The sequence below is a fragment of the Heptranchias perlo genome, chromosome 23, assembly GCF_035084215.1.
Source record: "Heptranchias perlo isolate sHepPer1 chromosome 23, sHepPer1.hap1, whole genome shotgun sequence".
NCBI classification, from domain to species: Eukaryota; Metazoa; Chordata; class Chondrichthyes; order Hexanchiformes; family Hexanchidae; genus Heptranchias; species Heptranchias perlo.
The window spans coordinates 34,900,035-34,912,641 of record NC_090347.1 but is presented as its reverse complement, the minus strand read 5'-3'; the positions used below and the strand labels follow the sequence as shown (position 1 = coordinate 34,912,641).

Here is a 12,607-nt window from a genome sequence, read left to right as displayed (position 1 = left end):
CCCCCAGATCTCTCTGCTCCTGTACCCCTTTTAGAATTGTGCCCTTTAGTTTATATTGCCTCTCCTCATTCTTCCTACTGAAATGTATCACTTCGGATCTTTCTGCATTAAATTTCATCTGCCACGTGTCCGCCCATGCCACCAGACTGTCTATATCCTCTTGTAGTCTATCACTATCCTCCTCACTGTTCACTACACTTACAAGTTTAGGCAAACAAAATTAAATATTGTGTAATCTGCACAACATTCATATTATCTTAAACTAAACTGTATATAAGAAATCATTACTATGGCTCAGCAAGCTTATCTAGTGAGGAACTGAGCCATATAAATCAGGAATATCTCAGCTTTGAACCGTGGACACGACACTGTGAGCTGACCTGAGCGAGGGCAGTGGGGCACTACAATTGGTCTCAGTACCCTGGGTTAAGAAGAAGAAATAAAAATGAACCTAAATTCCCTTGCTTGATCACTATGCAGTGACTGTTTCTGAAACTCTGCATATGTGGATGTCAGGTGAAGACAGGGATGGGCTCAATTGTGATGCCTACACAGTTGAATAGCCTACCAATTAATACATGAATAATGGCCACTTAAGTGAGGCACAGAAGGGCAAGCAACTGCATGGCTCTAGACCACGGCAAGGAGTCAATAAAAGTAGCACCACAGAGGAAAATGTTACATTTGTGACAAATAAAACTTTTAATTTTTAAATTGAGCACTGTTAATCTTTATGTTTTGTAATTTACTGTAAAGGGTTACACCAGCTGTAATTTTTTTACTTAAGTTTTCTCAGCGAGAACTCAAAAGCAACCAGCAAAAAAAAAATTATAGAATTACTGCAACCATACTCAAGGTTGGCGCCAGGCCGCAAAGAAAAATGTTCAATTTAAATATATTTAATTAAGCAGAACCTTTTAACAAGACTAAGCTTTATTGTAGAGATATTTGGTAAAGGAGGAAAGATACAAATTAACTTAATATTTTCTTACATTTAACATTTCTAGATCCTTGCTATAGAGCCTGCATATGAAACAAACGGGGCATTCTGCCCATTTGGTATCACAGGTACAGAACTGCTTCCTCCCATGAAACATGCAGAGATTTATTTATTTATTTATGGTATGTGAGGGGATCAAACTTATTTATTTATCTACATGCATTGGGCACGGAAAATATTTATTATCCAGGAACTGCAAAAAAGTGTTTATTTCACTGTATCTCCGTAGACTGTTCACAAACTTCTTTGCAACTATTTTCAATGGTGATGCACACTCTTCCCCAATACCCACATCTCAGCAACCTGCCCTTAAAATGGTATAATCTCTGACTTACAATGAGCAATGCCGCAGGGAAAAAAATCCTGTATTTTAGGCATTACTCCTTATCTAGCTATAAATGAGCCTAATTACCCAGTAGATAGTAGAAATTATTTTTTTCCAATTAGAAATGATCTTTAACAGACTATAACTTACAGCAATACATTTTTCAAATAAAAAATGAATTCCTGTTAGGACATGGCGCTCTTTTTCGGTCAAAATCTAAGACCATAAAATTATCTGTTGGTGCGTTCCTTGTTTTCTCTCCAATATTCAGTTTGACTTGTGTTAAAATGTAAAAGAAAAAATCAAATACAACTTTATAGATGATGGAAATTCTTTTACATCCAATCTTACAATTTTTCCAATATTGTGAAACTTCAAGATTGCCGTTTGATATGAGTCCACATAGCTTCCTTTCATTTGCATGAAGCAGTACAATTTTTTTCTCTGAGGAGAAAATGAGGAAGTTAATGACACTTCCTTTTTTCAGTGCTGAATGCTGTTTTACAATCAAATTACTTTCTTCTGTTGCTTCCTATTAATAGATGTAAAGGAGATGGTCACCTGTGTCACGCTATTAGAATCGTTACTTTGGCTTCTAGCTTGCATACGAAAGGCACAATTTTAACCCTACCCACCCAGTGGGAATGGGGCATGTGTGGGATTAAATGCTGCCGTGGGCACCCGCAACATTCCTGGCCTGCTGCCACCCAAAATCCTGCTCCCATCCACCGGACTCTTCATCATTCCCATCAGATCAGGGTGGGAGTGAGCCTTGCATCACTTAAATAATAATTAAGGATTTAAATGGCCCGAGCCTCATGCCAATACCACCTTGGGCCTTTCCTGCCTGTCCTGGCCTTCTCACGCCGCAGTCCCACCCTGAGTTAAAATCAGGGCTTTCGTTTGTGTTAATCATTAAACCAGCACCTTTCACAGATGCAAAAATATCCAATTTTCACTTTTGGTTTTGAATTGTGCGTGTGTTCATCAAGAAATGGATGGATTGAGGAAGGGAATATTTTTTTCTGCATTATACTCAGAACTCAGCATCGACATGACTATTAGGCACAATAGCAATCAACAGTCTCATAATGCTCCATGTTTACAACCCAAAAATATTCCTTAATCACCTCCCATTATCCTAGCAGTACTCTTTCATTTCCCACTCCCATTGTTCCATTATGGAGGCCTTTGTAGCACATGGAAGTGGGGTAATCCCATTCAGTAGTCAGTAAACTGTAGATTGCTCCATTTTATTTCCCATCAAAATGTAACACTATAAGAGTGCTCGCAAATTTTCCTGTTGCCTGGAAGGGTGCTAAACATCATGATGATAGCTATTGATGTTATGTCACCGGAACATCTTGAAAAAAGAGATATTCTGAGGGAAGGATCATTATGTTGCAGCATTATCCTATCAGTTCTGGAAGCTCCATTTAACTTCAACCAGGCTGATGGGATGAAAGTGTCTTTTCTCTTTATAAGGGTGCTGGATGAAATTAGTTTGGATGCTCTAAATTCAGTTCCTAGATAGTACCAATTCACAGCTCAAAATTGTCCATAACTTGACAATCTCACCTAGGGAGGCCGAAAGATGGGTGTGTGAGAAATGGAATGCCACACGAGTGCAATTGGGGCCTCATCTGAGATTTGTGTTTAAAGCCTATTGTTGGGTTAGCAAGGTCTGTAGGCTTTGAGGTGAATGAAATGCTAATACTGAGTGCCAGAACCCTTATGGGCATCTCATTCTTCCATTCGCTTTAATGCCTACAAAAAAAATCATTAAAAAATATTAAAAAGAGCAAACATTTAAAAAAAACCTGCAGTTCCTTAGTGATTAAACGGTCAGCATGCCCTGTAAGAACACATTTTTGCTATTTAGCTAATGGACTCCAGAATCACTACAATAGAACTCAAATAAAAAGATTAGCAACCAGTGATTTCTGGGTGAGGTATCTTAACAGAACAGTACAAGAAAATACCTTGAAAGAGGAAGACAGAAAAATTGCATGAAGAACAACTTCATTAGGAAACTGAGGGATTCCTCCAGGTGACTAACATCTTTGTAACATTCAAAGTGCATACCTTAAAAAAAAACTACAGATCAAAATTGCCATTTAAAAGTTCATTTACTGTGCATTACAATTTTGTTTTAGCTGAGGACTGTTATAATTTATTTACAATATTTCATTAAAAAGCTCACTTAGCAATATGTAAGCAAATTAATCAGCTCTTTCAGTGGAAGCACACCACACAACTTTCCTGTTTCTTCCTTCCAGTCACATTGCCTCTGACCTGTGTCCATGAGGCAATGTGACTGGAAGGAAGAAACAGGAAAGTTGTGTGGTGTGCTTCCACTGAAAGAGCTGATTAATTTGCTTACATATTGCTAAGTGAGCTTTTTAATGAAATATTGTAAATTAATTATGGACTTGTCAGATCTGGCAGTTTAAAAGGAAACATCTGGTATTTGATAACGAAAAATCCATTTTAGGAAGAGTTCTTAACAAGATGGCAGAAAATACATTAGATCTGTATTTACTCATGTCTGCTCACAGAATATTAATCGTATGGTTTAATATTTCCCTGCTAGAAACAAAATGATTATCCTTTAATAAGTATGCAATTTGCAATACTTATGAAATGAGTAATTACTCATTTCTTAGAGGTTATCTATTCAGTTGTTAGATATAAGCATCACTTCATGAAGCAAGCACTAACTGGGCCCACAAATGAACAATATTAGCATTTGTCCACTTCAAAACGACAACAAAGTGCAAGTTTAATGTATTAATATCAAGTAATACATTGTAGTTCAGATATAAACAAATGCTGCAAATGTTTCAGCCAAAGGCAATTTCATTTTCTCACCATTTTTTAAATTGGTTTTAAAGAACCAACTCAACCTTTGGAATCAAAGCACTGAAGACAAAAAAAAAGCAGGAATTAATGATTTTGTGAAATAAAGATGTCATAAGACCCATAAAGATGTGTTAACCCTTGAAACAAAATGATTTGGCAACATGAAGGGAGGATCAGAAGGAATTCTTCAAAATTCCTCACCTGGAGTACTGTGTTCAGTTCTGGGCACCATACCTTAGGACGGATATATTGGCCTTGGAGGGAGTGCAGCATAGATTTACTAGAATGATAACTGGACACCAAGGGTTAAATTACAAGGAGAGGTTACACAAACCAGGGTTGTATTCCCTGGAATTTAGAAGATTATGGGGTGATTTGATCGATGTTTTCAAGATATTAAGGGGAACTGAGAGGGTAGATTGAGACAAACTATTTTCGCTGGTTGGGGAGTCTTGGACAAGGGGATATAGCCTAAAACTTAGAGCCAGGACTTTCAGGAGTGAAGTTAGGAAACGCTTGTACACGCAAAGGGTGGGAGAAGTTTAAAACCCTCTTCCGCAAATGGCAGTTGATGCTAGCTCAATTGTTAATTTTAAATCTAAGATTGAAAGATTTTTGTTAACCAAAGGTATTAAGGGATATAGGGCTAAGGCGGGTATATGGAGTTAGGTCACAGATTAACCATGATCTCATTGAATGGCGGAACAGGCTCGAGGGGCCAAATGGCCTATTCCTGTTCTTATGTTCCTAAAAGAGAAATTCCAGTTTTCTTCTACCCCACCCCCCTGTTATCTCAAAAATGGTTTCCCCCTTGTTGTCCTAACTTACCTTACTTTATCTCATTTGCTTGTCTACCTTCTATTGTTCTCTGCTCCAGTTTATCAGCCATATCACTCCAGTTACAAGTACATAAGGGGCATTGGTATTTAGTTCCACTCAGACTGATTATGGTTAAAAATTCACCTTCCTACTTCCCAAGGTTAGTTCCACAGTATATTTGTTAATATATTACAGCCAGTGCTAGCAAACAATATCACCATGCTGAGAGTTTATAAAAATATCTTAAAAACATCTCAGACTTGAGGCAACTGACACAGTTATTGAAACATAATGGAAAAACATTTGTTTGTGTTGGTGCACGTGAAACTATTTTCACATTGATGCAAAAGTGGCAGTATACCTGCAGCCTACATTTTGGACTGCTTGACTTTAGTGCATTCAAGCATCAGACTGGGACATGACGCCTGAGAAACTAGAATGATAAATAAAACACATTATACAACAGTGCACATGACTCTCCCTCCCTCCAATTTTTTGTGTTTCTTTCCCTCCCGCCCCAGTTTGTATTGCTCTCTCTCTCTCTCCCTAGTTTGTGTTCCTCTCTCTCCTTCCCCCAGTTTGTGTTCCTCTCTCTCCCTCCCCCAGTTTGTGTTTCTCTCCCTCCCTCCCCAAATTGTTTCTCTTTCATTCCCTCCCTCCCTCTCCCAGTTTGTGTTTCTCTCTCACTCCCTCCTCCCCCTGTTTGTGTTTCTCTCTCACTCCCTCTCCCAGTTGTTCTCTCAGGACTCACGGAGTTTCCAGGTGATTTTCTTTGGCCCCAATGGCGTCATCCTCACAACCGGCAATGAAACAGAGTTTCCGAATAGCGCAGTGACCAGCAGAGCTCAGACAGTATGGTTTGACTACAAGCCACGATAGCCAGGGTATTGCACATGCACAAACCGCGCATACGGGACCATTCCTCCCGAGTCGCCTGCAGCAGTGCTCGGGAGACCAATCGCCCATTCAAGGATACTCCCGCCCAAAGCGGGAGGGTTGGGAACCCTAATTGGACCTCAGGGGAGCTTTTAAAACTTTTTACATTATTAATGTTATGACCAAACAGACCCTCCCACCCATACTAAGAATCAATGTCCAAGCATGCATGTTCAAAACCCTCCATTCCCTTGCCCCTCCCTATCTCTGTAACCTCCTCCAGCCCTACAACTCATCAAGAACTCTACGTTCCGCCAACTCCAGCCTCTTGTGCATCCCCCACTTCCTTCGCCCCACCATTGGTGGCCATGCCTACAACCGTCTAGGCCCTAAACACTGGAATTCTCTCCCTAAACCTCTCTGCCTCTCCACCTCTCTCCTCATTTAAGACTCTGCTTAAAATGTACTTCTTTGAGCAAACATTTGGTCACCTGTCCTAATGTCTCTTTCTTTGGCTCAGTATCAATTTTGTTTTGATTACGCTCCTGAGAAGCGCCTTGGGATGATTTACTACGTTAAAGGCGCTATATAAATGCAAGTTATTATTTTTATTGCATGTGCAGAGCTCCTTTGTGGCTGACTTTACTGTAATTTGGACAGATATGCAGCTGGGCTGCATAGTCCTGGTATGTTGGCTGCACTCATCCTTCAGCCTGAGACCAATGACTGCAGTATGACTGTAGCCTCACTACTTGTTGAGAAGCAGAAAGAAGCTCCGTGAAAAACTTTTATTTCCAAAGTATTTTACTGTCCATTCAGAGCAGGTAATTTGAGAAATTCAAACCATTTTATTTGATCAATTCTTGATCTATACTGTACAAGATCAGGCACTAGCCCATTAGTAAATTAATTAGGCCCTACTGTGGAATATTATTAGCAATATAATAATCAATGTTTGTGAGGCAATATGTAAATGGATAGAGTACCTATTCCTTTTAAAGAAATAAAACGGAACCATTTATTGTTATACAACCTAATCAATCTGGAACAATTTCTAGAAAGTTTCTGGTGCTGTTCTATTCTCCCTTGAGAAATCCGAAAAGCAGTGTTTCCTTTCTCATTTTATTTCAGGGATGCACTTTATTATACATCCTGTGTTATCAGACTATTTCCCAATGTGGTCAAAGTATGGAATGCCAGAGACTGCAATTTCTAATATAAATACCTTCCACATGGATAGAAGCATTCTAAGTTTCAAATTTTGGAAGTGAAAAGAGATATCACTCCATGGCACAGAACTGAATTAGAGACTTCCCGTTCAGTACACTCAGGAATGAGTACAGGATTAGTCATCCAAGATCTTTAAGATCACCACCTCATAGTCACAAGATTAATGTTTACTCAGTAAATCCAATCTAGATGGAAATGTTCCTCTATGCACTCCGTGTAACAAAATCATAAACCATTTATCCACCCAAAGACAAATTTCTAACCGTGAGTTTTTTTCCTAATAAAAAAAATATAGCTTTAATGAAAACATATTGGTGGATTAGTGTTAAGAATATATATTGTTGAGAAATGGTTTGGACAGATATTCTGAGATTATTCTCTTCAATCTTAGTAGGACATTGCTATTTAACATGTTATTGTGCGGTCGAAAGAAGAAACTATTTAGCAAATGAATACTGATTTGACCACAAACAATGAGGGTTTGGCACAAAGATGAACAGATTTCCTATTGTTATATAAGCTATATAAATGTACGTCTTTCTTTTTTTACATCTATATCCACAGTACATCTGCACACAAGTCATTTTTCTGGATGATGTATCACTTGTACATCAACAGCATTAAGTGGGAAAAGTGGTTCTGAGCAACAAAGCATCCACCATCATCACAATTCAGATATTTACATTCTTTTGATCCGGATGTACAGGTGACACTTCCACAGGGATTTAATATTGGGCATCGCACCTCAGGAAAGATATATTGGGCTTTGTGGGGGTGCAGCGCAGATTCACCAGAATGATACCAGGGCTAAAAATATTAAATTATGAGGACAGGTTGTATAGACTAGGCTTGTATTCCATTGCGTATAGAAGATTAAGGGGTGATTTAATTGAGGTGTTTAAGATGATTAAAGGATTTGAAAGGGTAGATAGAGAGAAATTATTTCCTCTGGCGAGGGAGTCCAGAACTAGGGGGCATAACTTTAAATTAAAGTTAGGCGATTCAGAGGTGATGTCAGGAAGCACTTCTTCACACAAAGGGTAGTGGAAATTTGGAACTCTCTCTTACCAAAAAGCTGTTGAGGCTAAGTCAATGGAAAATTTAAAAACTGAGATTGATAGATTTTTGTTCGGCAAGGGTATTCAGGGTTACAGAACCAAGGCAGGTAGATGGAGTTAAGATACAGATCAGCCATGATTTAATTGAATGGAAGAACAGGCTTGAGGGGCTGAATGGCCTATTCCTGTTCTTATGGTCCTATGATCCAATGTCTATTCATTATACATACACAACTATGTTGCAATGGTGCCAAATGCATGCTTCAGCATTCAATGTTGATAACTGAAGGGAATGGCTGAAGGGAATGGCTCCTTGTCTTAAAAAGAAAGACATGGACATATTTTTGTACTTGGTTTTTAATGGTAAATGATGATCTCTAACACATCAGTTCACTAGTGGCCTGTTGGGATCTCATTATATGACAATTTTCTTTCTCAGTCTGGGGCTTTCAGACAAACCATGGGGGATAGGTGTTTCAAATTTAGAGCCCAAAATAAAATAAATGCTCAACCACACTAAGTAAGCCAAAATTAGGGGAGAAGATGACCTAGAAAGAAGATGACTCCTCCGTTTTTGTTAGAATGATGATAGCACAATATGACTAGAATGTCAACATAGGAGATGTCTGACACAAATTGATGTGGTGTTTAAAAAGTAAGAGACAATAATTACAAAACTTCTCATTGCAATCCAATGTTTCTCATGGCCCAAGCCAAAGCTCTATTATAGTGAATAGAGATGTCAAACCTCAATTAAATGAATGATTGATCCCGAAAAGACCACAACAACAAGCTGCATTGCCCTTTTATCTGCTCTATAGATGTTGGGAAAGCTCCACCCCCTAACAACATAATTTTACCTGCACAGGAAATGCAAACAGCATTGCTCTGAAGACATCCCGCAGCCAGGTGGGTCATGAATTGTAAGTCTACTGATGCTCGCAAGCAATGAGAAGAAAAGCCACAAGTGTTGTTCAGGTATATTGAGTACCACTGCTGGGCAGTGACATTTTTTTTTAAATGGCGCATTTTTAAAAACTAACACAAGAGATTTCACAGAGATGATCCCAAAGACAAACCTCTGAATACTTCAGATGTTTGGAATTTCTGTACAAAACCACACTATTAAAACCATGTTATTTTAGAACTGTGGGTCACAGCTAAAGACAACAATAGAAAATTCAATTTAAAATTTGCATATCAAGTCCAAACTAGAACCAGTTCTAATCTGCAGTTACCGTTTACTTACTCAGATAATCCCCATGGAAACAAGAGAATGATGTACAGGTGGACAATTCATCGGTATGTTTTTCCTAAAGTTCCTGATTGATTAATGCAATGTCAACATTAAGTCTAAGCATTCACCAAGGTCACTACAATTTATGTACAAGGATTTCTGACACAGAGACAGCCAAAAACCTTCTTTGTTCTGCATATAAGAACTTTTCTTCACATGTAAAGAAATTAATTTTTGGGACATTGAGTCATAAATAACAAATAATGGCTAGAGGATCCCAAATTTGTGGCTTTATAATATTTTTTAAAAATTTCTTTACTTTTTAAACTGTGTGAAGTAAACATTCTGGGGGAAAAATCAGCAGCAATCATTTCAAAGACAATGAGGTCTGATGATTTTAAAATCTGGGCACTTTCCAGATACTTTCCCTCATTGTCCAGGACAAAGAACTGCTTCCACAGGTAAGCCCACACTTCCTAGAAACCAAGACATGACCTTATGCATAAATTAATTGGGGATAGGGTTCCCAACCCTTATGCTTTGAGCAGGAGTATCACAGAATGGACAATTGGTCTCCCGAGCACTGCTGCAGGCGACTCGGGACAAACGGTCCTTTTAAGCACGGTTCGCGTACGCACAGTACCCTGGCTGTCATAGCTTGCTGCCAATCCACGTTGTCTGGGCCCTGATGGTCACTCCGCTATTCGGAATGCACCGCTTCCTTACCGGTTGTGATGATGGTGGCTTCGGGGTCAACGAAAATCACCTGGAAACTCCGTGAGTCCTGATCATGGAGAGAGAGAAACCCAAACTGGGGATTGGAGGGAGAGAGAAACAAACTGGAGGAGTGATGGAGAGAGAGAGCGATGGAGCAACACAAACTGGAGGAGGGAGGGAGAAAGCAACAAGCTGGGGGAGGCAGAGAGAGAGGTCATCACAATCTGGGGAGATAGAGAGCAACATAAACTGGGAGAGGGAAGGAGAGCCTGTTGTATAATGTGTTTTATTACGGGGAGTCAGGCTGCCTGAGGACTGAGCCTCACCTCCCTGAAGCTGGCTTCAGCGGTGGGATGTGGAAGTCAGTGAATTGAATTAGGTTTTATTTTGGCATTATTTATTATTTTTATAACTTATGTATTGTAAAAAGTCATAAAATTGTGCAAAAACTTTAGTTAAGTTATTTATATCGATAATGTTTGTGTTGAATCACTGGAATTTACTTGCTGTTTCTCATTACAGTTGATCCTGTAGAAATATCACAGTAGTAGTCTTTATTTAAATAATATTTATCCATAAATCTTTCCATTCTTTTGCATTCTTTGATTTATAAATTATGTTATAATTCATCTCACTACAAAAAAAGTCCAATATTTTATTTGGGGCTTGGTGCTACTGAAATACTCAACCAAGGTAAATGCAACAACATTTGCAAACAGTGAACAAATGTCTTGTGATTACGCATCACATGAGCGGTGTCATGTGATCGAATGCCATGATCAAATCTCCAGGAACACATCCGACCAGAGTTGGCAACCCTAGATGGCACAACCGGTGTGAATCCCTTATGCTTCTGATAAACCCACTAAATTTATTATGAGATGTCCTATACATTGCAGGTCTCTTTGATGGATTGGCCTTATGTTCTGCACGCAGCCCCTCACCCTTCAGCGTACTAGAAAGAAGCAGGTAGCACACTCATGGCAGGAGCAAAAAGGTAGCTGGCTATTTTTTTAGGCCCAGTAGAATGTCAATCAGAGCTCGTAACCTCTGGCTGTTGTTTATCGATGGCAACCAGACGGCCTGAGCCCTGGCTGCCATTCCTGCACCTGCTGACCTCTCAGGCCTGCGGCAATAGCTGATTATCCTCCTTAACCTCCAGGTGCTAGGTCCTGCCAGGCATCAGGCCTGCATTAGGGGAGAGTTTGAGCCATTTAAATGGCTGAACCTGAAGTACAGTTGAGTTCAGACACTCAAAAACAAAATACTGCGGATGCTGGAAATCTGAAAATAAAAGCAGAAAATGCTGGAGAAGCTCAGCAAGTGAGGCAGCATCTGTGGAGAAAGAAACAGAGTTAACGTTTCTGGTCAAAGACCTTTCGTCAGAACTGGAAGACATTAAAGAGTTAACAGTTTATAAGCAAGTATAGAGCCAGGGTAAGAGAGGGGAGGGAGGAGAGGAAAGAACAAAAGGGAATGTCTGTGATAAGGTGGAGAGCAAGAGTGATTAAATGACAAAAGGGCTGATGGTGCAAGGCAAGGGAGGTGGTAATGGGACAAGTTAAGAAACAAAAGATGGGTCTAGAGGAACTCTAAATGGCAACAGCAGAACCATTACCAGCAGCTGCAGTCCCACACAAAAAAAATAATGGGAGCTGTGATTATGATCTGAAGTTATTGAAATTAATGTTGAGTCCGAAAGGTTGTAAGGTGCCTAATCGAAAGATGAGGTGCTGTTCCTCGAGCTTCCGTTGAGCTTCATTGGAACAATGTGAGAGGCCGAGGATAGAGAAGTCAGAATGGAAGTGGGAGGGGAATTAAAATGGCAAGCGACTGGCAGGTCAGGGTCATGCTTGCGGACAGAGCGAAGGTGTTCAGCAAAGCGATCACCCAATCTGCATTTGGTCTCCTCAATGTAGAGGAGACCGCATCTTGAGTAGCGGATACAATATACTAAATTGAAAGAAGTACAAGTAAATCGCTGTTTCACCTGGAAGGAGTGTTTGGAGCCCTGGACGGTGGGAAGGGAGGAGGTGAAAGGGCAGGTGTTGCATCTCCTGCGCTCGCACAGGAAGGTGCCGTGGGGAGGAGAGTGGGTGTTGGGGGTGATGGAAGAGTGGATCAGGGTGTCGCGGAGGGAGCGGTCCCATCGGAATGCTGGGAGGGGAGGGGAAGATGAATTTGGTGGTGGGATCATGCTGGAAGTGGCGGAAATGACGGAGGATGATACGTTGAATGTGACGGCTGGTGGGGTGGAAGGTGAGGACAAGGGGTCCCTACCATGGTTCTGGGATGGAGGGGAAGGGGTGAGGGCAGAAGTGTGGGAAATAGTATGGACATGGTCGAGGGCCCTGTCAACTACAGTAGAGGGGAATCCTCGGTTGAGGAAAAAGTAAGGGATATCGGAAGGACTGGTGTGGAAGGTGGCATCGTTAGAACAGATGCGACGGAGACAGAGAAACTGGGAGAAGGGAATAGAGTCC

General features: G+C 40.3%; 1 protein-coding gene across 3 annotated transcripts in view; it reads right to left on the bottom strand.

Annotated features, from left to right (window-relative positions):
- Positions 1-12,607, bottom strand: part of gas7b (growth arrest-specific 7b) — a 367,980-nt gene that overhangs the window by 336,911 nt on the left and 18,462 nt on the right. Inside the window, exon 1 of one of the 3 annotated variants that reach the window (XM_068004340.1) lies at positions 5,016-5,062. The exons of the other annotated variants lie outside the window; for them this stretch is intronic. The gene's annotated coding sequence lies outside the window, so the exon portion shown is untranslated. Of the gene's footprint in view, positions 1-5,015; positions 5,063-12,607 lie in introns of those variants that run through there. 3 annotated transcript variants of the gene reach the window in all.